Source organism: Haliaeetus albicilla, chromosome 11 (genome assembly GCF_947461875.1).
Source record: "Haliaeetus albicilla chromosome 11, bHalAlb1.1, whole genome shotgun sequence".
NCBI lineage: Eukaryota > Metazoa > Chordata > Aves > Accipitriformes > Accipitridae > Haliaeetus > Haliaeetus albicilla.
The window spans coordinates 35,068,302-35,094,742 of record NC_091493.1 but is presented as its reverse complement, the minus strand read 5'-3'; the positions used below and the strand labels follow the sequence as shown (position 1 = coordinate 35,094,742).

General features: G+C 44.4%; 1 protein-coding gene across 1 annotated transcript in view; it reads right to left on the bottom strand.

Moving 5' to 3' along the window:
• The window catches only part of GRK5 (G protein-coupled receptor kinase 5), a 161,516-nt gene that overhangs the window by 91,727 nt on the left and 43,348 nt on the right, over nt 1-26,441 (bottom strand). The window lies entirely within an intron of this gene.

Genomic DNA, 26,441 nt, shown 5'->3' with positions numbered 1-26,441 from the left:
TTGTCACCCCCCCACACACACACTACATATACTGCCAACATGGCAGTACCACTGATGTTACACACTCTGGTCACCACTGCTTCCACAGGAGAAAAACAGTGTGAGAAAATTAATATAATATCTTCATGAGGAGAAAATCTCATTTTGGTTCTTTTTAATCCTTCTCACTCTTGCCCAAGATTTCTTGAACTGGCCTGTCCTCAAGGTGAATGACCCAGCTGGCTTCCCCCAGCTCTGGCTGAACGAGGTCCAAGACTCTCAGCCTTCCATGCTGATCAATCTCCCTCCTCAATGTCCCTTCATAAATACCTCGCTGCAGGCATCCCTGGCATCTCAAGTTGCCACATCGGAGCTTGCAAGGGGGATGCCTTCTGCACTGGGCTCCGACCAGTAAAGGTAGCGTTTCCAGCACACCTCACTTTGCTCCTTGCTGGGATCACCAGACGACACACTGCCTACGGGGTTCGGCTCCCTCAGCCCAGGCAAGCCTAATGCAGGCTGACGTGCTGCGTGTGCCCTTCCCCAGTGTCTGCTAGACGGGCACTCAGATCTGAAGCAGCTCAGCCTAGGAGGACATTTTCAGATTTTTTTTTCTTGTGTCTCTCTTTTTTTTTTTTTTTTCTTACTGTCATTGGGCACTTTTTTACTCCAACCCTCACCTAGGTTTCTCTTTTATGCCCCCATGTTTTTTATGCTGCCATATCAGCACCGCTGAGGTATGGTATGCAGTGTATGGTATGGTATGCGGTATATGGTATGAGGTATGATGCGGTGCTGGGGGTTTCATTCCCAGCTCGTTTGTGTGCCTGTCCTGCTCGGAGAGGCTGTGCGGCCAACGGTGAAAGAGTATCCGTCCGGACATGGAAGCCCAGATGCAGACCGAGATTCTCTGAATCGCTGTATTTACTGCAATTCAGTCCCTGCACACAAAATCTGATTCACTTGAGTCTATTTTACATGCGCTGGCACGTCGAATGACTAATTCAGAGCTGAGTTAATTCTGTAGAGGGGCTGGTAGAGTCACAATTGCAGATTGAGGGTGTGCTGGGTACTACATGATACTGCAGGCTAAATTAGGAGAGCATTGACTCAAAAGGTAGCAGACCATTACAGAGAAAACAAGAGCCTTGCAAAAAATTGTGAAGTATTGCTCTCTGTGGGGTGTTTCTGATCATACCTTTGGCACAGGAGTGCTGCTACTGCATTTCACCTTTTATTCCTTTGCTTTTGGTGACCAATGGTTTTGTCATTGCAGAGCTGGCCTTGAATTATTTTAAACGCTTTATTGACATAAATTTATTGTATGTCTACATTATGCAATGCAGTGCAGAGATATCTGCACTAGCCATGAAAGAGCTAGCTTGTTTAGACTATTAGGAGTACAGCTATGCTACCCTTTCCAGGAATTAGTCTCCGGCAAAGCACAGAGAGCTGCGACTGCCTCCACACTATGCTGTATTATGCAATGCAGATGTACCCTTTGGGTCTATAATAAACTGTTCTTCAACCTCCCCTCTTCAGTGCATCCCAAACACTGCTGCTAAAGTAATTTCCTCTCCTGTCCCTCCAGCCACAGTATCGCAGGGGCTGTCTTGATCTCTTCTTGCAGCATATGACACTTGGTCTTGCACGCTGAAGGTCTTAGGTATGCTACAAGGCGCTGAGATGTAGGCTGGGGTGGGCACTGTGATGGTCCATTCACCATCCCTCCTGCTCACCAGCGACTGCAGGGGTTGGATTCAGCAACCTGAAGGGTCCTCCACTGGCTTTCGTCTCCCTGAAAGCCCACTCCTGCAAATCTGCACAGCAGCTCCTGCTTGCCACACTGCCACTTCTTGGTGCTCCTGACCTTACACCTCGTCACACCGTACTTACACTCCTCTGCCCCCTCCCTTCACACACTCCTCTGGGGAATGATCCTGTGGGAATTCATGTTTCCTTCTCTTCACCAGTCATTCTCTTTGGCTGCATTTTCTTCCCTGAACTATTGCTTCATTTTTTTCATCACACTCATTTATCTCGTAAACTTTGAGTTCTGTGCCTTGATGTCAAACCTCCATGGGAATTAAATGAATTAAGTATATATTTATTAGCACTGGGGGAGGGATAGGAAGGAAGGGGAGTGCAAGGAGGGAGGGGAACAGCTGGGCTGGTGTCACAGCAGAATGATCCCCCTTTGAGACCCACGGGGTTTGAATGTGGATTTCTGGATCCCTTCCTCAGGCTGCCAGCTCCCAGAGCAGCTCATCCCACCTCCACGTACAACCACGTGCCTCTCATTTCTGCCTGCTGCCTCTCCCGCTGCAGAGACCCACTCTGCTCTTACCAAGGAATAGATGGAGCGGGATGCTGGAAGGGGGTAAGCAGGAGCTCTCTGCTTAAGGTATGAGCAGGGACTGAAGGCAGCACAAGATGTATGCAGCTGCTTGGGCAGCGGTGCCTGCTAGAACAGTATTTCCAATCATTGCTGGACACAGGAGGCAGCGGGAGTAAGCCAGCTGAAAGCATCCTTGAGGCTGCATCTGTTGAACACTGGTACATCTTCACCCATTGAAGGTCTACCCTCGAGGCCAAAGCACTGGGGATTTCAGAGCACACCTGCTTCTCCAGCCACCTTTACAGAAGTGCTCACAAAAAGGTTGTATCTTTAGCAGCATCGAGCTGTGCAAAGCATTGCAAAATAGCCCTTTCCTCTACATGACAGCTCTGAGATTTGTGCAGAGACGAAATGATTCTGCTAAGCTGGGCCAGAATGTTTTTAAAATCCATTCAATGTAAAATATATATTGATATATTTACATTGGATGATGTATTTCTGACATTAAATTTCCATCAAAACTGGAGAGGGGCTCTGCGGTCCCCTGTTTCAACCGCGATCGATACAGCCAACGTGTTCTCTTCTCTTTTCGTGGCCATCCTCCAAAAATAAGCAGCCTTGCCTGATGAATCATTTGCTCTTAGCTGAGCGTGAAGTAGCGTTACTGTTTTGCCTGTGACGTCTTTATGTTAAAGATTCTGATCAAGTGCTTTAATCGACCTGACCTTTCCGCTCTCAGCTTTTCTTGTGGAGCCAGCAAACACTGCTGGCTCCAAACGTTAATTCTAGGGGGTTTGAAGGACATAATGCGGTGAGACAGCTGAGACAGGGTAAATTGTCTAGCAGAGTGAAAAGCTAAAAGGGGACGTTTCTCTGAATAGGTCACTAATTGTGCAGGTTGCAAAGGGAAGCTTTCCACACGTTGTCTTGATTACTGCCTTTGCACGGTCTCTCCTGGACAGGAGGATTTGCAATCTTCAAGGCGGCTTCTCAGGGCAAGACTAGACAGACGTGCCATGTTTTAGATGCGAGTTCCATCAGGTGGTGTTGGAGGGTCTGACTGCTTTAAAATCTTGGTTTGCTGATGATAACAAAAAGTGAGCTTGCAGCAACAGCACGAAATCTCAGCTCCACTTCCCTGCATGCACTTAACAAGTGAGCATTTGCAAACCAAGGATTGAAGCTAATTCTCTAACATGTCAACCAGTCCTACAGGAAACAAAAGCATTTGCTCTACATCCTACCTCGTGAAAAATACATGGCATTTTTCATATCATCTTGTGATGTCGGATGGCAAATCTAGCTCTGATCTCTGCCTGTAAGGAGAGAGACATAACCAGAGGCACACATGTAAAACACTTGTGAGCAGCAGCTACCCTTAGCCTAAGGTGCCTACTTTTTTTGCCTCCATTATTCAGGATATACTTACTCTCCTAACGCTGAGAGGAGGTAGGAAAGTACTTGCACACTGTTAAGCCAGTGAGATATTAAGTGGCTTGTCCAAAATGACATGAGAAATCAGAGACAGAGCAAGGAGCTGAAGCCAAGGCCTTGAGCCTGTTAATCCGGCTAACGACAGGATCAAGCCATGCTCCTGCTCAGCCAATTAAAGATATTTCATAACACCGAGTTAGACATAATTATGGGTAAATTCATTCCAGTGTCATGCCTGTAGCATATTCCATTCATCCCTCACGCCACCATGCAAGGTGGTTTTTAAGCATAGCTAACTTGGCTTCATACTTTTGCCCTGTTCTTGCCCAAGATCACAAGCCTGCATCACACCCCACGCTGCCAGGCCTAGCTAAGCCAAGGTGGCCAAACATTTCATTGCCTTCAACTGTATTATCTGCAATCTAGATAATCCACAATTTAGGTAAACTATCCACAGATCACTGAAGGACAACTACAGTTTGTGTCTTCCATTTCGCAACAGGAGCTAGGCTCCCATCCAAGACCTTCCCAACAAGAGTACAGAGCTCTGTACACTCTGATTGCAAGGCCTTGATTACACAGCTTGTGAAAGCAGTGAAACAAACTAAAAAAAATATTAAAAGTCCAAAAATCATGGTTAGTGTCCTATTTCCACTCAAAAGAAGTTTACAATACTTCTCCTCTTCCTCTTGCCAGCCTTCCTTTACTCACTCTCTCCCATCAAAGTGTACGCAGCTATATGGTAGATATGGAATTGCCATATTAGATTAAATGAATGGTCCGTCTAGTACAGGATGGACTGCAGGCAGCTTCAGAGGATGATCTTAGAAAGCTGTTTCTAAAGTACTTGGAAAGCAGGAACTTTCTTCTATGCCCTATTAATTAGATATGGCTAACAAAACATGAAGGTATATTGCTTCCAAAAATTTCTTCTTCTTTTTTAGAATCTATGCTACTTAAATTCAGGCTGTTCTCATGCTCCTGGTAAATGCCTTGGACTGTTGAATGCCCTTTTGCCTCACATGGGTGTGAGTCCCAGAGATTAACCATGTATTTGTGAGGGAAAGGAATACCAATTTTAAACTGCTTATTTTCCTGGAGTGTCTCTTCTCAGTGAGACAGCATAAATAAAACTTATCAACCCATCATTTACCCCTAAGAATTTTTCATATCTAACACATCTAGCCTCTAAGGCAAACAGTTCCACCCTTCTTAGACCTGCTTCACGTGGAAGGTCACCCAGGTTCATCATTCTTCTTTCATATTAGTCCCACCTACGCTCAGCTGTACTACCAAATAAAACCGGTTTGTTTTCAAAGAATGAAAGACACTGCTTGCTCTCTGCTCTTCATCCTGCCCTTCTCATCTGGGAAAGCAGAAAAAAACCCAGGAACCCTGTTTTATCCTTACAAGATCTCGGATGATACTCCCGACTAACCTGTGCTTAAAACAAGCACTTGAAAGACCATTAGGAACCTCTTTATGAATCCCCGTCTATGTCACCCCAAGGAAAAGGAGAAGAGTATGAGGGCTGGATTTTCAAAAGCAGGCAGGTGTCCACCATCCACTGGGACACAATGCCTCTGCAAACCAGTCTTTAGAGCTCTCGTTTACAAGACGCAACAGAAAGTCCACAACATGCCCTCAAAAGAGAATCACGTTACATAGCTCCTCTTATCGATGCTAATCTGTCTTTATCTCCTGCAGCCTTTTTTGATGAATGTGACTCTGAATAGTCACAGGCCATGATAACGGTTTTGTGCCCATCTTCCCTGCTGTCATGGCATGTTTGCACATAAATCATCTGCATGTTGCTACGAACACATAAGCCTCACAACCGCTGTGTAAAACATCCCATTGCTTTTTGGAAATGAACAGCAGATGTATTTCATGTTTCAGCCTTCAGAACCACAGAGATGGGAATTTCATAAGCAAAAATGCAAGCTTCTCCCCAACAGAGTCAGGCTGGCTTTGCAATCTGGTTACCAGAGGACCAGAGGGCAAAACATTTTGTATACAACTGGCATCTAAAGTGCTATTCACATTGGCTTACAGAAGTCACTGTTCATAAACAAATATTTATTGCAGGAATATCTACCTATTATTTAAATAAGAGGTCAAGTAGTACTGTAAATACTGATGAGTGGCTGAAACATTACTTTAATAACACATTTTATATGTTAATAATAATGTGTATGTTAATAATATGCTTTAATAACATCCACTGCCCTGAAGGGACAGAGGAAGCTAAGGGATTAGTCTTTGAAGACTGATCCTCAGGGCTTGACTATCATACGTCAAGGCCATTTTGGTACTACTCTAGGAATATAAAGAAGGCTTTACGTAAGCTACCTTTATGTCTAGTCAGAGCACATTGAAAGGATCTTAACTAAACTGAAAAAACACACCTTTAATTTTTTCTGTTGGTCCTGAGTGGGCATCTCAAACTGTGGCACTCTCCATACAAGTCTGCCTACATCCTCCACTGGGTATTTTTCATGCACATTTGAGATGATTTCAACAAGTAGTCTGTGGGTTTTGTGTGCCAGTTCACATATGCTGGGCGTATGTTTTGCTGCTACGCATGTTAACAGGGAGCTGTTCGGTGATGTGATTTCCCTAGATGCAGTTTAATTTTCCCTTGCGTAAGCATCTTTAGTTTGTTTGTTATGGCGTCTCCGTCTTTTATGTCTTGTATTTTAACTGTATTGTGTTTATCTGCAGTTGATGAATAAGCAAAAAGGGATCATTGGCTTTTATGCCACAAACAAAAATAATCCTAAAGATACAAAGTATACTGAAGATTTACAATCTATTAAAAAAATAAACAAACAATAAATCTTATAAAAATAAAACCAGCTATCTTCTAAAATAGTAAAATTAAGCACAGCCCCAAATTTTAACTTCTTATTCTTGACCTCAAAGTAAACTAGGCCACTGGCACAAATCCAGGGAGTTTAGTCATGTTATGTGGAATGCATTACCATGTACTGGGTGGTTCAACAGGCTGTTGAGATGAACTGAGTTGATGGCTTGAAATTTAAAGGTGCCTGGATAGTATTTGACATTGTAGTTGGCAACAAGAGCAGAACAGACAATGCAACAAGTGAATCTGGAGCTACTGTGCTCCTTTGGAAGCTGTTTCTGGACCTGTAAGGTCTCTTGGAGGAACATGCAAAGGCTATGATGTCTGAACCTAGGGAGTATTAAGAGATTTTGTCCATCAGTGGTGTAGGTAACAGAAACGTTTGTCTGTAACACTTCAGTATCAATGATTACTATCGGAGACCAACCCAGAGCTGTTGAGAATCAAGGTTATCACCCTGCTACGAATGCTAAATATGTCAGTGGAGTTTTCCTCCAAACTGGAGCTGAGTCAGAATTTCAAAGTTCTAGAAAATTCTGATTTAAAGACATTAAACCATTTCATTTTGATAACATTTGAGTCATCTCAGTTCTCTAACGTCAAAACATTATCATAGAACATATCAAATAGAGTATTAAGATGTATTATATCATTGGAACAAAATGGGTATGGTAAATTGACATTCTTTACTTTGTTAAAATGATGCTTCTATATTGTCAAAAAGGAGCCAGAAAAAGCAAACCCTTTTTTAAGTAGACATTTTCCTGCAAACCCTTTCATTTTTGACAAAACTTCATTCTCAGAAAGGAAGATTCTTTTGTCAGAAATGTTCTCAACCATCACATGTTTTGAAGCACACAAGAATTAAACAAGGAATGTGGCCTCCCCATATCTGAATGTTCAAGTGAATCTAAATTCCCACATTCCTTACTGGTTCCCTTAAGTTAATTTGCACAGCTGCGATGTACATTGACTGTAGGAGACCTGCTTCCCATTCTTCCAAAGGGAGAATGCAAATCCCTGCTCCAGAAATCCTGCCTGAATAGGGCTTGATAACATCTTTCCAGGAAGGAACTCCTCTTTAAGCAAAGGCTTTTTAAACTTATGACCTGTTCTATGTATTTATTACCCTGTTTTAGTAACACAATGCAAGCTGCTAACCAATTCCTCCAAACCCAAACCTGCAAATGCAAGTCTTCACCCACATATAGTCCATGTAGATTGCCCAGGAGCACGCGTAGTGCTCCTGGATTCAGTGGTGCTCCTCGAACAACCCACATGCTCTTAGGGCTGGCCCCTAAAGCCAAAATAACCTTGAAGGGACTTGTGGGTCCTAGTCAGACACTGAGAGAAATGACTAGAAGTCTAAGAAGGCTCTGCCGATTTGCTGCTCCACGTTGTGCAGTTCTGGTGTTTAGTAACACAACGGCACGACGGGCAGCACGAGACAGGCTAAAGGAACACACAAGTGAAACCTGGCCCTGGAACAGGCAAATACACGGGGCTCGGCTCTTCTGAAAATCCTGGTGCCAGTTTGGAGTGAGAACATGCAAAAACCCAGCCCTGAGCCGGGAACGATACGGGTTCTGTCTGTCCCTGTCAAAGAGCTGTGTGGGCTTTTTCTCCTGCAAATAGTTCTGCAGTCTCTAAAAAAAGAACTTAGCCTCTGTGTTCCTGACATTTGAGTTTTATAAGGAGTATTTCTGAACTGTGGGGAGGAGATCCAGCTGGATGGGAGGTGAGAATTCAAGTGTGTTCCTATCAACAGTCTGTAGCCAAGCTCTGAGAATTATGTTCTTTTCTGGTTTTTTGCCCTCACCTAAACAAACTTACCAACAGGGCTAAAGAAAAGAATTTTAGTAGACATCATGAAAATTAATGATTTGAGACAGGCTGTTTTATTAGGCCTGACTGATTTATTAGTTCCACTTAATTGGTAGAAGCAGCAAAGCTTTGAGACGCTCTGATAAGAACCCAGAAATCCAGATGTGGTTTGCTTTCCATACATAAGTAACAGCACACTTTTTCAGTTTAGATGGTTTACGTCTGAGTCAGGAAAACAGCTACCAGAAAAGCAAGACAGAAACAGCGTAGAGTCTCCATGAAGGAAACAGAAGGGCAAGTCTCTCAAGCATCTAGATAGCCCACCTGAGTGCTCAGTCCTGCTCTCTGGCAGGCAGACTGGCAGACCCCAAATATTTAGAGATGTAACACACAGGTCTCAGCTACACAGAGCCTGATGCATAGTGACTCTGCAGCCCCTTTGGGCTGCTGATGCATGCAAATACTCTTCCGAATCGCTGCATTACCACAGTCTCTCCTCCCACGTTTAATCCCACCAGAGATACTAGCCCAGCAAAGGTGCTGATATGGACACTTGAGTAGGAGGGCACTGAGGAAGTGTTATCAGGTGCCCAGTATGTTTTTATCTTGTGGTGTTTCTGTATTTTTGCAGTGGTCTAGAGGACCATTAAATCAGCCCCATGGTGCAGAGAGATAGCCCAACAGCCATAAGAAGTGTCCTTTAATGATGCCTGGCTGGATTCACCCTTCTCTCTCAACACTTTTAGTTGATGTAAACAAGCTAAAAATTGTGAAAATTAGGCTGGGAACCTCCTGAGAACACGTGTATGTATCTATACTGCCAGAATTGTTTGAGAGGAACATCTCTTATGTGACACTTCAGCCCTTTGCTTCCAGAGTCAAGCCAGGAAGAAAAGTACAGCATTATAACATGTCTTAAATTGGGTCGCTTTCTGTTTGAGGTCAGGATCAGCCACATCTTTCTTCACCACAAAAGCAGATAATGACCCTGTCCATCTTCCCAGCTCTCCTGGGTCAAATAACACATCAGATTCTCAGCTACAGACGTATGTATAAAGCATAAATTAAACCCTAGCTATATGACAAGCCTTCACACGCTCTGTAGAGGAAATGCGGAGAGGGGGATGAAACCACCCTGAAATGCCTGGTTACAGCGAGCATTTGCCAGTTGCAGTGACTGGCTGGCAGATGGGAAAAGCTGCTGGCATACACTTTGGCTTTGGAGGAAAGAGGTACCGCGTGGATGGCAGGGCGAGGGTGGAAGGGGGTGCACAGGGCTAATGCCAATGGGCATGGTCAGCTTTAGGGGAGGCTTCCCCCTTACTCAGCTACAAAGCCTGGCTTTGGCCCCATCATCTCTTCCAGCAACAAGGTACCAACAACGCCTTTCTGCGGATCTCGCTGTCACGCCCCGCTAAATCACCCCTGAAATCATAGAAAACGTTGTCCTCAAAAATCACTGACAGCCCAAGACATGATGGTAACACAGTTGTATGCGTCAGCATTTAGGATCATTATTGTAAAAGGTTACAGAAGGGATTCAGGTTAATGGAGGTAATCTGTGATTATCTGATGTAACAGATTGCTCTGCCAGTGACTCATTCCTTCTGACACAATATATTGCGGGCTGCAGCTGCAAATAGTGAGCAGGATGGAGCTGGCTCCCAAGCTAAGACTGTCCCTGTTGTTCGGAGAAACCCCCATAAGAGAGGGTGCCAAGCCACTGCAGGCATGTGAAAGCCCGGCAGAGCTTTACCGAGGGGAGCGGGTCGTGGCGGTGTACTACAGTCACTCATTCACGGGTGTTACTATAGCTACCACTTGAAGGACTCAACAAGAAAAGCAGAAATAAAAAGAGAAAATTAGGAGGTAGAAGACAAAAAAAGAGGAAACTTGTCAGAAAGCAAAGGCAGAGGGTTCCTCTGATTAGCTAATGAAGTGCTTCAAAAGCAGCAACTGAAAAATAAGGCTTGAAGGTTGCATGGCGTAAGCATCAGATGATGCAAGCAGCTGGTCCGCTCTTGTCTTGCCTCTCCCACCCACCCACCCCAAGAGCTGGTGGTGGTAAGGACCATCTTAATAAAAACAAAACAGCAGCTTTGTGCCAGGCATGGATTAACTATTTCCTCATTGCTCACAAAGTCTTGCACTTCCACTTGCTCTCCCTGCAGCCCTGGGGCCAGAATTAAAACAAGGTATTGATTTAGGCCAACGGCACCCCGGGAGCAGCGTGGAAACAGGCCACGATGAACAATGATCCTACCACCGGGGACCCCAGGAGGGAGTAAAACCTAGGTACTGTCATAGCCTGGAAGATGAAGGAAGAAGAAGAAAACATCACCATGCAGCGACCCCACACCACCCACACCTCCCAGTGCGAAGACTCTGACTCCGGTTCAGAGCAGTGCTGGATGCCCAAGCTAGCCCAATGCACCAAAAGCAGCTGCAGCCAGGGACAGACACTTCTAATATGTACATAAATCTAAATAAATGTATAATTCCCGCTCACATGCTTTCCTGACAGCCAGCTGTTCCCTTTGCTTGCTGTTATCCTCGCTCGGAGATTAATGTCACTGTCTGGGACAGTTTGTTAGCAATTTTTATTACAAAGCATATACATTTGGCTGGTGGTGGGCAAAAGCTAAGCCTTTGAGCAAATAAAATACTAGGGCAGCTCACGGGGAATGACACAGAACAGATATCTGTGGGGTCTCTACCCTGGCTCTGAAAGCCAATAATGGCAGGAGGTCAGAGATCACGGGCTTAATTGTCCGATGAATTAATGGTGACGAACGTCTGTTTCCCCTCTTGTTAAAATTGACACCAGATATTTCAGAGAAAGCAGAAGGGCACTTGCCCACAAAGGAATGTTTTGATGGCTGAAGCTGAGATTGTTGCCAGCCCCAGCCCATCAGAGCAGTGTAGGTCAAACGAAGTCATTGTAGGAAAATGCTGCTGACTCCAGCACAAAACAGAACCTTCTGGGCCCAGCCAAGCAGCCATGGATTATCCTGCTTGCTTTGGAAAGAAAGATTGTTTTCTTATATTTAAAAAAAATAATCAGATCCAGATCTTTGAATATAACAAGTGTAAAAAAAAAAAAAAATTAAATTGGAGGAGTGCAAGTTGTACCATAAAAATCAGTCTGAGTTTGTTTCTTCCTGTTTTGAAGAAAAATTGAGAGCAACAGAAAAAAAAACCACCAAAACTTATTATAAAAATCAAAATTATTCTTTACATTTTCCCTCTCCAGAAAAAGTTCCTCTTTCATTGCCTTATATAACCCTGGTTCAGCAATGCATCTTTGAGTGGAAAGTGTCATCGTGGGAGCAGTAACAAAACCGGGAAATACTAGGGGACCATTTTTATCCAGTTAGTGACATTTTGTGAAGCTGGCTAACAATTTTCTATTGAAACAACTTCTTCCGCAGTTAAGAATGAGGTCTACTTACTTATTTTCTTCTTGTTGCTCAATCTCATTTTAATTCAGATTTTCATGTGGAGTTGTAGGAACAAGGATGAAAGCTTCCCTTTGTTTTATGGTGGTTATGTTAGTTTCGAGCTGTTGTGAAACATCTTTTCCGTTCATCTGAATATATGTGAACCCCTCTGGTGTTTCATTTAAGCTATGTAAACAAGGAACAAGCACTTTCTGAATTTTAAAAAATACAGTATCAGCCTACAAGTCAGTTTCTGAGATCTGTAAAGTGACTTAAGTCGTAAATCATTCCCCTCATTATGGTACATGCCGATACCTTTAATTAACAGCAGTAATATGTAACACTGTCAATAAGGATGTGTAACATTGAATTAGGTGACTAAAGTCCAAATATTCTTTCGACACTGTATTTCCATAGAGGTCACGTCAACCAGGGAACAGACACACTGGTTTTCAAGTAAATCTATGTGCTCAGTCTCTGACTGAGCTAATTATAATGGTGCCTTTAGCATTGCTGTCTTTAAGTGTCTGCCAGCATGTCCCTAACAAACCACCAGGTTCATGTTTTTCTAGCCCAGATGGAAAAGTCTGATTATCGGGTCAGAGTCAATTCTAGCTCTGAGGCCGGTATACTTATATCCCACGTTAACCCAGCTTGCTGAGCTTCAATTAACAACAGAGAAGTTAGTGACAAGCCATCATCGAACGGTATATTTGCTTGCTTCTCGCTTCTGCCACTCATCGGTACCCGAGGGAGGAAGGCTGCTGGGTCTATAGGGCTGAAGAGTCTCCCCGAAGACTTAAACATGCTCCTGAAGGGCTGAGGGATGGTATTCTGCTTTAGGTGGTATTCTAATTTTTAAACTCACGAGAGCAAAACAAGAAGCAGAAAAATCCAAGCCTCCTTATCTCGTTCAGCTCCCCCGGTGACGCAGCGTGCTCTGCACTGTGCAAAGCAACACAGCTGCAAACACTGATCTTCGTGTCTAAGCATCCAAGCCCAAGTGGCACATGTGCTATTTTAGCACCTCGTGGGACCGCCCTGGGAGATAATATAATTAATATTATCTTGGTGATGGCTATTTACCACATCCCACTGGGAAACTGCAGTCTGTGCTTATGGAACTTGAACCCAATTAATACTTACTTCCTACCAGTTTCAGGTGTCTCCTGATTTAAAGCTACGTTTACAGACAAAACAGGTCAGTAACTCTTCCCAGTGAGCCAAACAGTATCTTAATCACTTGTGTTTAATAGGAAACAAATGACTGAGCACTGATAAAGTTTGCCATTATGCTTTTGAGGAAAAGAAAAGTGACTACAGAACAATCTGATAACAAGAGAATTTTCTTCCTGTGTAACTCGATATTTATAAACCTTCTCAGTAAGGGGGCAAAAAGGAAATAATTTCAGCTGGCTGAAGTTAACATCACAAATTACATTTTAAAATGACAACAAAAACAGGACCCCGGCTGAAAACAGCGCTTATGGGAAAGACACGCAGAAACGACACGAGGGAGGAAGCCTCCATCCAGTTCGGGCTGCCCCCGGCTCCCACGGCACGGGCTCTCCTGCCGCCTGCGGACACGCGCCGCTCTGTGCACGGCACGGATCCACGCTCGGCCTCTCCCACTGCAACCGGGGACGTGGGGTGTCAGGGGTAGAAGGTGGAAGCAGGATTGTCTTGGTTGCGTTTTCTGCCTTCAATGGAATGACTGAATTTAATAGCCTCCCTCCGTCTCCAGGAAACATATAGGTGGCTCATATGCATGAAGACACGGGATTTTTTTTCAAGCTAAGGGCTACACTTTCAGCCTTACCATACTAGGAATTTCAGCTATTTTTTCCATGGTTTTGTATGTTTAATCCTCTTGAAATGCAGGCAATGATTGCCCTACAGCCTGACTAGTGTCTCAAGAGCAGAACTAGTTCTCAACCATAATAGCCTCAAGCCCAGCTATGTCAAGCACCTACAACTCCAGCCGATTTCATCGGGAGCCACGCATGCCAGCAAGCCCTTAAACAAGCCACTCGAGAGAGGGAGAGATAAGGATCCTAACTAAGGAGTTCCCTCTGCAAAAAATTATAAGTGCAGATTGTTTCTGGAGTAAGTGCTGGTTTCTAAGGCTTCCTGGTATGGAAGTTTTTCATGGGAGAATAACGTGGGAGATGTGGAAGAGTGCTTACAGTGATAGTAAAAATAAATATAAATTATTTGTATTTTATGCCTAAAAAGGCAGTGTTCTCAATTATTAAAAAAAGAAATGCTTATCTCCCAGAAGCAGAGAAGCAAAGACAGGGGAAAAAAAGTAGAGGGTGCATCTACTTTGTTTCCCATTTTCCATGCTAGTAAATGACAAAGTGGTTTGCACTTTGCCGCCTTGGCTTCAGGTATCAAGTAAAATATTTCTGAGTTGCTTTTAAAGTATATTAATAAAAATAATAAAACCAACACATCCCTTGGCTTTTCAGCAGTGCCCTCTACTTAAGGACCCAAAAGCATTTTGCAAACAAAAATAGCAAAAGCTTTTCCAGCTTAAAGATGAATTTTGCCCTCACATAAATTAACATGACTTTTACAGTCCTGTTGAGATGCTCCACATGTACAACTGGGAAAAGAAATTATCACAGACAGTTTAAATACACAGCTTTAATTAGAAAAAAACAAAATAAAACCAGACCCATTCTTCTTGAAAAGTTTTCCAGTTGATATTGTCAGAGGACCTAAGATAACTAGGACTGCTAGACGCTAGAGGGAAAAGCTTTCTTTATTTTCTATTTACTCCACTTGTGTTAAGCAGCCCAGCCTTGCAGAGAAAAAGCACAGGGTGCTGCTGCGTGCACTGTGCACGCACAGGTGTGGGTCCCTTCCACCAACTCCAAACTGTTGGTCACTTCTCAAGGGGGTTGCACAGCACCTTCCTACTGCCGGGAGGAGAACAAGCAGCTGGAGAGAGCAAAAAGACCTGCTGAGAAAAAGGCTGACACCCACCCTTTACCAGACACCAGAGAATCCAATGGCGCCGATGTTTCATTACTTCCAGCGCTCACAGGACAACTTGTTTAACATTCGCTTTTTCACAGTGCCTGGAGGCCAACAAATTCAGGACTTTTTTGTACAAGGCAACGCATGAACACAGATCCCATGCCCAGAGAGTTTCCAGCTGACAGTACCGCAGCCAAAAGCACTCCCCGTGACATCCTGAGCCCGTTGCTGTCACTGGGGATGCTGTCTTTGCTTTCAGCGAGGGCTAAGATTTCATCCCCTGTGGCTCCAGGGGGTCACAATTTTCCCACTCATCAACACAACTGCTTTCTGAGGAAGACCCGTTTTTCGAAATGGGGTGGTATTAGTGAAAAACCATAAAAAGTCTCCGGGAAAAATCAAGGACTGTAAATGTGCTGTTGTCCAGAGCTGACAACATTTCAAAGAGATTTAATAAAAACATGAAGGTGGAAAGAACATTGGAGTAAGGGCAAATCAGACCAGTTGTTTTCATTCACTTTCACCCCGTGATCTCTTGTCTTTCTGTCTTCCCCAGTTCTGTCCATTACTATCATATCAAGCATTAACTACCAATTTCTATTTTCCAGATTTGTCCTCTTTTCACCTCAAAATTCTTGTTGACTGTCAACATGCACCAGCCTTTGATGCCACCTTCTGTCTCTGACCTGTTGCAAGCTGAGCTGCTACCCCTCCACATCCTTCCAACTCTTGAAAGCAACCCTGGGAATAAGGGACTGGAGCCTGTTGCTCTTCTCTTCCCTCATTCCAGGGAAATGCCTCTAGGAGTGGACTGCAAAGTCCTGTTCCCTCTCACTTGTTCTCTCTTTCTCTGATGCATGAAGCCTAAATTCTCTTCTGCATACTTGCACATCTTCAGCAAGCAGGAGACCCTCACTACCAGCACCACCAGCCTAACCAGCCGTCTGGTGTCTAGGACATGTAGGGTCTCCCTTCAGGATGAGGAAATGTCTCATGTTTCCTGCACGCAGGGTCCAACAACTAGGATACGTAAGGATGGGGGGTTTGGAAACAGCTCCTGGGCTGTATCAAACAGTCCCTGCGCCAAGTTGTGCCTAGGCCCTATATGGACCTTCTGTAGGCCAAAAGTGCGCCAAAAATGTCCTAACAATAAACAGCGGGGACAACTGCGTGCCAGCGCTCAACTCTCCTGCCACAGCTATATTTAGTTCACTAGGATGACGTCCTCTGTGATATACAGAAGAAATCCTTTGATGGTTGACTTGATCATGGCCAAAGTTTCACCATAAGCTGCCACCAGGATTTGGCTTTGGCCAGAACCTCCAGCTCACTCTGGTGAACCCAGTCATATTTGGATGTCTTTCACCCAACGCTGACACAGGCATGGATCCGTCTCAGAAGAATGAAATATAAGGGCTGCAGCCTGGCATTTGAAATCACTGGCCACAGGCCTGTTCATCCTCTTCAAGAGCTGACACATTGAGAACACTGAATAGAAGGAATTCATGGCAATTTGCTCACACAAAAAAAGCCAAGAATAAGACCTTAGTCTTGTCCTGAAATCCAAGAGAGATACAACAGCAGATGTCTTTCATCTATATGACCTTTTCCACTTAGACAAAAAGGAGACAGGATATTAAATCACAGTTTAAGATTTTTATGACTCTTGGCAAGCATTTATTTATTATGGGTTTGTTTGTTTTGGGGCTTTGTTTTTAGGCAAAGGAGTGTTATTTTTTGCACTTTTCATGGAACTTCAGCTGAAATACCATAAAGATGTTTAAGACAAATTTTTTGGGGGTGATTTGCACATTTTCAAAGTCACAAGTTGACTCCCCTTCTAACTCACATTGCTCAAAGCAGTGTGTTTAAACCAGAACAACCACGTGACATGAAGACAGCACTTAATTTTTCACAAAGTCATGGAAAACCTTGATGGCACATGCAGTTACATTAGGGGAACAGCAAATCCTTTAACGGGCAAATCTAGATCGGGAAACATACTTAAAGGCTGTAGCATGTCGGATGCAAATCCCTCACTGACTAGTGGAGAACACAGTGACAGCAGGACACACAGCACGAGGAATGTGGGAGAAAGCAGAGATTAACTGCATTTGTCTCCTTAATTTGCTTATACCCTTCGGTAAAGAAGGGCTCTCCCTAGCATGCGCAGCTTACCTTACAGATGACTAAGCAGATGGGAGGATAGGAATGCTACTAGGAAAGATGATCCAGAGGAAAGGACGTTAACCTCGGACCCAGGGAGGATTAGTTTTAAGTCCTTCCTCTAGCGCAGATTTCTCACGTGATTTTAGGCGAAGAGTTAGGCTATGTAAATACCTTGTGAAACTTAAGGGCTCCGGCTCATGATCACAGATGGACTCAGGTGAGCTGGCTGAAGCAGAGAGAGGTCTGTTCACCCAGCCCCTCTGCCAGGGGCTATTACTCTGGGAGAGCATAAGATTTAATGGGCTGCGCTCCTAATTCACAGCTGCTGAAACTCCCATTATCACGCCAGGCTATAAACTGTGACTGCAGGTACACATCCTAGCTAAAGCTGCCTATGGTCTCAAGTCAGAGCCCTTCATCTTGCCCTCAATCAGTTCCTAGCGCATGACATCAACTGAGAGTATTTCCTAAGCCTCCTTTTGACATTGAGAGGTGTAAATACACTAAAGACTGAGAAACCCTAAAACCAGAGGGAAATTTTCAGTGGAATATTCTTCCCTCAGAAAATACCAGCCGTAAGTAAAGGGTTCAGAGATTTGTCAATTCTAATAATATTTTATTTTTAAAAGAAGAAAATTTAAAAGGTTTTCAATAAGGTTAAAATAGAGTGTTTTAACTTTTGATTCCAAACTATTTTTACCCCTTTTAAAATACTGCATTATATCATACTGAACAAAATAAAATTTTTGTTATCATTTATTACCAAACAAAACATATAGGGGGAGTTCAAACATTTTTTCTCAGATTTATTTTTCACAGCAAATTAGAAATATTTGCATGTCTTTTGTCTTAGAATAGAAATATGTTTTCTTGAAATTTGTAAAGAAAAACAAACAAACAAGCAAAACCCCAAAACAGAACAGCAGCAAAACTTTTGGCCCTCAGAACCTCCCTAAGGCCCTCAGCTCTCGCAATTGCGAGGGCAGGTGAGGACAGGCTGGAACCCCACGTGTTCTTACTGAGGAGTGACTAAAACACGACATGGGCCAAATGCAACCACACGATATTTCCAAAATGAGAACACATATGGCTGAGCATTTCTGAAAAGTCAAAATCTGCTCGTGCTGAAATCAATGGGTGTTTTACTCTTGACTTCTGTGGAAGCAGGGTTAAGTCAACACTGGGTAAGACGGGAAAATCCCAATCTGAGATCAAGCACAGCGTTCCTCCTAAAGATTATTCATAAAGTGTGTGTAGACGTCACGAGAAAACAGAAGGTGCTACCGAGCTGTTATTTTTAAGCTGAGGGTGAGAAAACAAGCAGTGAAGCGTAGAGCATAACTTCTTATGTTGCTTTGTCACCATTCTTGTTAAGGAGCACAGGGAAATTATTTTAAAGAGAAAAAAATTGTAGTTATCTGTTTCTTCAGTTCAGAATAGACTTATTTTTTTATTTTATGTGAATTTTTACAGGTTTTTTAATACTTCTGAATTTTCTGAAACTATTTCTTTCTAAATACTGTTTTTCTAAGACCCATCTAATTTCCAGAACTGCCAAAACCACCCAATAATACTTCTTTAAACTATCTAGAAGACATCAGAAGATACGTTCTCCAGCCACCATCTTAGAATTTAAATCAGGTCCTAGCTGCCTGCAATGCTTTTGCAGAATTGGATACTGTGTCTACTTTCTTTTGCAAAGAGCAATCAATTTGGAAAAGCCAAGGCAGACACTGAAGCGGATCACAGAGAGCATCTGCGCACAAAGATGGAGACCAGTTCTAATCATCAGCATCGCAGGACTGTAATCCTCAAATCCAGGCATAAGCAATTATCAGTATAAGAGCATAATTTATTCCTTGTAGTCAGACACAAGATGGATATCCCATTGGGCACCAGTTAGATTGTTATACTCATTTTAGAAAGCTTAGCAAGACCACTTATCATGTATGAAACAGTACTAATAGCAGGCAGTCTGAGCCATCAGATGAGTTTAATAAAGGGCTTCACTAAAGTTAGCAATGTGCTTTCATTATGCATGGGGTCAAAAATGCTGGCATGTAAATGAAAATACAGCAGCTTCTTGGACTTCTGATACTAAAACTTTCATATGCTTCCAATCTCTCACCCAACATATATATACCCTCATGCATGCAAACTTTTAGAGTATGTCACTTAATTCACCACAGAAAAGAAAACACAAACAATAAAAATGTAGGATTTCAACACAAGGACCTTAGATTCATATTTAATCTAACTGATGGCACTCAGGAGCAGTCCTATCTCGATTATTCTTAATAATTCCCATGACTCACCTGTTGTGACAATCGACAAGGAAAAAACCCAGAAACATCTGTCTGCATCTCACACTCGGAATTATAGCCACCATTTCAATAAATGCACTAGCTTTTTACAGTTTGTGAGCGACAGAGCCTGATCCAATAGCTGGGACCTTCATTTGCTATCCGCTCGGGGTGATGCTCTCCAAGCACCATCCCATCCTTCCCTGCTGCTGCTTTTCCCATCCAGAGCTGACCAGCCTCAGCTGCCTGGTTTGTGAAGCTGGACAAAAGCAGCCACTCAGTGTGGCTTGGCCAAGATGTAAAATATATGAGAAAGGAATTTGGTTTTTGCTTAGCCCAGCAGTTCCAAGCGCAACTGTGACACCCGCAATAAGGGCTTGCAGAGAACACACATCGTTACGGCTTCACCCTTGGGCATTCACCGAAAGAGAGATTTGCTTTTATAATTGGCTCAATATTTTGAGAAAGTAAATGGTGAATAATAACAGCCTCGGCAGCAACATGACACAGGATGAAAGCAATACAAACTACCCGTTTACGCTCTAGGCTTCACGGCATGAGCCACACGCCGATTGACTTCCAGCCCCAGGAGAAAATGGTCCTGCAGAAGACATCCTCCCGCGGGGAGCACCCAGGGACACCTCTTTTGGCTTTGGTCACCTCATTTGGCTTTTGGCCTCGGCGAACTAGGGTATATTTCTATACAACTACAAACCTCATTTGCAGAGCGGTAAGTTTCCCGCAGAGTTAGGAACTCACTTCCTTTATTGCAAAGAAGAAATAAACAGTTCTTTGAGAGAAATGGCAGTATTTCATTTTCATGAGCTGGATGCTATTCCAAAGTTTATGCTAGGTAAAATGGTAATTTCTGCAAAGCACTTCCTCAACAAAAGCAGCTTTATAAATGGAATTTGGTAATAACAACAAATCTAATATTTTCTTCAGAGAATCTTAAACCTGTATACTTGGTCCTCTCAAACACAAGGGAAAAAAAAAATCAAAACAGCAACATCCATCATTAGGTTAAATACAATTGGTCACATTTAACCTCTGATAATTTAACCATGCAGAGTACCTTTTACTCATAAAAGCTGCAGTAAGCATAATGCAATCTATAAATATCACCGAGGCCACCGATGGCTGAGCTGCGGAGTTTGACCTCTAGGTTTCTGATTTAAATGTCCTGGGTTATGAGCACAGCGTGCTGCAGCCATTGACTGCTGTTCGGGTTCAGCGCTGACAGATGTCCCTTTCTAGATCTGTAAGGGGGAATGAATGAAAAGCCTCCACACCATTCACGGCTGCCAAACAGCCCATTTTTAAATGCAGCTGAGAGTTGGACCCTTCCACAGCCTGCTGATACAACTCCTAATATCTCTCCTGCAAGCGGTCTACCTTTTTCTTTTTCTACGTATGCCATTGTTTCAAGTCTTTTTGCTTTTGTGCAAAAGCGTAGAGCCTTCTTGCCTCAACGCCAGGGACATAATTCTGTTTGCAGGGCGGAGTGTGACCTCAGTCTTCTGCTCTCCCCGAAAGAGTCTATCTTCCATTGACGTCAAGGGCTCTGCACACAGAGGGAGGGAGATAAGCATATTGGAGGCAAGATCTGCTCCGTGAATGAGAATGGAGAATTTTGCTGTAGGAATTTACAAGCCTCTCGCAGTCTCCTCTCTTGATTAAAGCCGGTGGGATTATTACACAAATTCAGCTGCTGAGTCCTGGCTGTCAGAGAGCTGCCTCACGCAGGGCGCTCTGCTGTTAACCCATCCCGATTGTTTGGGCAAGACAAAAACCACCATTAGCTGAAAAAAGCAGGTCAGATGTAAAAAGGGTTGTGTCGGAGGGGAGTCGCTGACAGCTTTCTGTACGGCACGTCACACCTGCGAGCTCTGAGGAGGTCTTAGAAAACCTACATCCTGCTTGTGGTGCAGATTTTAAGCAATATGGACCTGTGGGTTAAGTTAAGGGGGGTTTATACCCAGTCTTATCTGTTGCTTTACTGAAAGAAAAACCAGGGATGTCTATGGGGCTCAGCGTAGCGCTGCAGGTGGGCTCTTTCCAAGCCAGTAACCTAAGCACGTAGCGCAGCACAGGGCAGAGCAGACACACTGCGAGGGTCCCCAGGAGCCGAGCTGCACTAGCCAAGAGCCCCTGTTAATTAGCCTGGGCACAATGCCACCCTGACGTGGCACTGCCGTTTATATGTCTGCAGCAAACCTGGTCCGTGCGGGGTCAGGGATCTTTGCATCGTGCTCTGCTCCAGGCGCAGACGTGCCCCGAGTCAGCAAAGGGACGACAGCTTCGCCTGCAGCGGAGTTTCTCAGCCTCAATTTGTCTGCTCCTGGTTCCTCTGGGACCCAAGAACTGGGAGGTGACCTTGAGTTGCCCAGTTTAGATATATCCCAGCACTCTCAGAAATGCACCCAGAGAACACAGCACTCAGCACAAACACCAGCCTTTTGAGAAAAGCTGCTTATTACAAATATCATTACAGCAACAACAGACCAACGACACGATCTCATTACACTACGGTGTACATTTAATAAGGATTATCTAAAGTTAAGTTTGTCTACAAGCTTTCCTGCACTCTCACGCGCATTTGCTATTCCACACTTCTGTGCTGCTTTGCAGCCTATTCGTCGGGTATGTTTTATCTTCACTTTATCGTGTGTCACCTTTACAGGCGTTGCAACTGTGAAGTACTAATGGCTGCACATCACTAGTGAGTTTTGGTCGCAAGCAAGAGGCAACATAGGTTTGAAAAGATGCATGTGTAACAGCTAAATGCCAGTTTTCTGTAGCAAAATCTGGAGGAAAGGGAATGCTGTCAGTATGCCAGCAAGTACAGCCAGTGATTTCCATGGCTGGACTGCTATACCTGGTGGAACGTGGTACTAGAAACTTCTGTACACAAGGCCTAGGTAGGACCCCTGAAGAAAGAGATGCCGTCTGTGTAGATGCTGTATCACATTAGAGAATTTAAGAAATATTAAAGACTGTACACTTAAAGCCTGAGTCAGGAGGCATAGACAAAAGGTGAATCTTCAGTCTGACCTCTTGGACTTTCTGATGCTACGTACCAGCACAGCTAATCTCGCATATGCTGTCAAAGGCAGTAAGGACCAGGAGGAAGGCTGGTTTAGGGGCTCATGGATGACTTATATTCCACAAAGCAAAAAACCCCCTTGCTTAGAAAAAAGGTAAACACTGTAAATGAAATATGAATGGACAGAAATTTATAAAGGCCCTTAGCAGCTTAGCCTACTTCAGGGTCAAAGCTCATTCACAAATATTTTGGCATTGCAAAGGAAGGAACAAGATACTCATTTACAGCCCAGAGCCTCCTCCTTTCCTATTTTCCTCCAGCGTAGACAGACCGGGGCAGGTATGTTAGAACAATATAGTAAATGATCAGCTTTGATATACATAAGACAATGCTGATGTGGTCTTCAGATGATTCACATACCCCGCTGCAACTTATTGGTTAAGGCTTCTCAGCCTCGATCACAACATTAGTTCATTGCTTCTGCTTAATACTTCAGAAAACAGCATTTGAAAATGCCTACTGAAGTGTTTAATATGAAGCTGGGAAAGAGACAAATGATAGATCATATCCCGAAGTATAAAATCTCATTTTCATTTTCTTACTCCTCCTACACAAACCCACAAACTTTATAAATCGTAATAGTACCAAGGTTTTTCAAAATCTTCCTACAAAAATGACTCCCTGCCAAAAAGCTGCAGCAGTGAGTTCCCCGGGTTGACTGCTCTTATGTATTTTTTTTTTCAACCATTAAGTATCGCTTTGATCTTTTCAGCATATTGGAATATGTTTAGAAGGCTGAAACAACAAGGACAAATGTGATGCTAAAGCTTCAGTATGATTTTACGCATTATTTTCTCTATTCTCTAGTTACCTCTTTTTTAAAAAAAGGGCACATACAAATTTCCAAAATATCCCAATCAATTAAATTAAGGCATTTCCTCCAGTTCTCCTTTTTTTTCCCCTCCCCTTAGGATTTCACATAAATTGCTGGTTGTCTAGATGTCAGGGGAAATCAAGAATTAAAATACAGAGCCATCCAAAACATCCTCAAGACCGTAGTCTGACACTGTGGTTTCTGTCAGTGACCACACTTTCATCTTATTGGGATGCCCTTGAAAAAAACTACTGCTGTCGGAAGCAAAACCTGTGCCCAATTCATGGAATACATGAATGCAATATAAACCCTCACAGGCCAAGAAATTCCACAGACACCGCATGGATTAGCTGTGATAACATCTTTTCCCATAATATTGAATGGCGACAGAAATAAAAGATGAATGTTTTTAACATTTAAAAATCTGGGGCCAGCCCAGCCCCTGAAGTAGGGCAGTGTGTGTACTGCTGCACGGGAAGAAGCTGCCCAAAATTTGGCTTGCCTCGTAGTGGAAAAATCTACCTCAGGTACGGACATCTTAGGAGGCACAGAGCCTTCACAGCAGCACAGCATCATCTCTTTGACACTCGCTCTTCTTGCCCCTCAGCCATTAGAGACCTATGCTTCAGGCACACCTCAGCAGAGCAGCCCTTGGGCTTCTCTAATTTATTTCTCAGGACAGGACCAACATAGTGCAGATCCAGGGAGGGGAAGCTTTGAATCCACGTTGTACCCATCTCCACATTCTCCTTCTGCTTTAAAAACCCCTCAGCCATAGGTGAGATCCTGTTTCTCAAGAACATGACAGATGCAGACAGTGATAGCTGGAGGGACAGGGTGTCAAATGGGTTCCTCGTTGATTTAAAGAAATCCCGCGAGTAACTCGATTCACCAGGTTTTCATATTCCAGTTCTCTGGTCTTTGCACTGCAACTCTTGGCAGTGCAGGACATTCCTCATAGGGCTTCCTTAGCTCCTCTCCTGACACATTGGTCAGTGCCGTGAGATGTGCTCGCTGTAGAACGAAGGCCGTGTTGGAACAGCTGCTACACAGAAGATAAAGTTTCAAAGGGCAGAGCTGGCCACCCCACCCCGGTCAGGGGCTAGCAGGTACTGGATCATGAAACTCCTTTCTGTGAGTCACACAAATTTCTCAGGCCTTCAAAAGCCAAATGTTTCAATTCAGACTCATTCTCTTCTGTTGCTATAAATCAAAGAGTGAAGAGTAGCGTTATGCAGCCAAGAAATAACTGTCTCAGAAAGTGGGACTTACAGCACTTCAAGATGTACCTGTCTACAGAATCAAATATGCATGTATTGGATATTTCCAAGCATTCTTTTGACCAGGACACCCTGAGAAGCGTGACCCTTCAAATACTACCAAGAAGGTGGGACACAGCTATTGGGATGGCCTCCAAAGCACCCCACTGCAGCATGGCTGTGAGTGTGACGGTCAAGAAGGCAAAGGGAGATAATGTATTTGAGGTGGTGACTTTGCTGGAAAGCACAGCTCAAAGCAAAAGATGGTCTATCGGTTGCTCCCTGTCCAAGGGCTTGCTTTCCAGATGGCAGTGCCCCTTCCACGTCCTTCGGGCTCGCTTCAGGGGGCAATGCCTGACGGAGCAGTGCAGAGGTGTACGTCTAAAACCCCTCAGCTGTGATACCTTTCCCTAGTCACACAAGTACGCTTCTCATAGCTTGTTTACGTGAAATCCTGCAGGGCAACACAATTGCGCTCCTGTTAATTTCCTGTTCATCATTTATTAGCGTCTTGTGTCCCGTAGAGAGCTCTTCGTATCCCGTAGGCAGGATGTTGGTCAGTGAAGTGTGGAAGCTTGCAGGCTGCCATAATCTATCTCTGGCTGAGGCTCTCCCAAATGCCCTGACGCAAACCCAAGGAGGGCTATTTCAAGAACTGGTGTGGTCTTATTTGTTATTGAATGTGGAGATGACACTAGGCGTCATATTCACCTCCGGTGCCGCTCTCGCCTCGGACGAGTGACAGTCAGGGTGGATTCATCCCCAGCCTGTCCTCATCTGAGATGTGGGTACCACACCCAGACGATAGAGAAGCTGAAAGCTCTTTGGGGCTCTTTTCACGCTTTATGTTAAGCAGCGGTGTCCCATCCTCTCCCAGAAGCTCTCTGGGGTTTTCTATACTCTGTTGATCTCTTCACACCCAACCCAGCCGGGCCGGAGCAGCTCACTGCAGCCAGACGCAAGGGAGACTTCCCACAGCAAGCTCCAAGAGGAGGTGAAGAATTTATGACAGCTCCCCCCTGAGCCCAGATAAACCAGGAGGGAGAAACGACTGGCACAGCCACTGCTGGATGGCAGCAAGTTCAGACAGACATGTGATGGGCCACAGCCACAAAAGACTGGGAAGGAGAGCCATGTTTCTAGCCCCAGGTGTGAGCTCTTTCCCCAGAAAACAGATTTCACGCTCCTCAGTGGTTTTTTGGCAGCCTGCGCCGAGGCCCGCTGGCGAGAACAGCGAGGTGCCTGGTCAGGAGCTGGCTCCAGGCCTGTCCCCGGCCAGGCGTGCCAAGTGGGATCTGACTGCTCGTCTCAGACAGCTCCTCGGCCACGGCACGGCCACGGCTCTTCCTCCACACGTATGCAGCAAACGTACATTGTTCCATGGAAGGATGCGTCTTCGGACCTCCCAGGCTGCGACAGATTTGGCAAGAGGTGGTTTTCAAATACAGGACTCAAAAAAACAATAAAGTCTCGGGTCTGAAATGGCAGGCAGGATGAATGCAGGTGGACCTTTCCTGGGGAGGTTTCAGGCTGGTTATGAAGAAGTGGAACACGTGGAGCAAAGAAGGACCAGCTCAACCTGCTAAAATTGCCCAGGGATTTGTCTCTTCGGGCAGGACAATGAGGTTACCCCGCAGAGGTTACAGGGGTTGTTTTGAAAGGAAACGCTGTTGGTATACAAAGGATACCAGCCACGAGACTGAAGACGACAGGCCGTTCGGCTGTTCCTCAACAGCCGTCTTGGGGAAGGGACACCACTTCCGCCGATTTGGCAAGTCTAAGGAACAGAGCGGTGCTTCCACGTGAAAAGTTCAAGCGTGACAAGCTGCACCTAGTGCCCCAGCTCCCTCCAGGTCTGTTTTCATCCCTGGGCCTGAGGGGGAAAACGGGTTCTTTGGGCTGATGTTGAACCAGCTCAACCTCT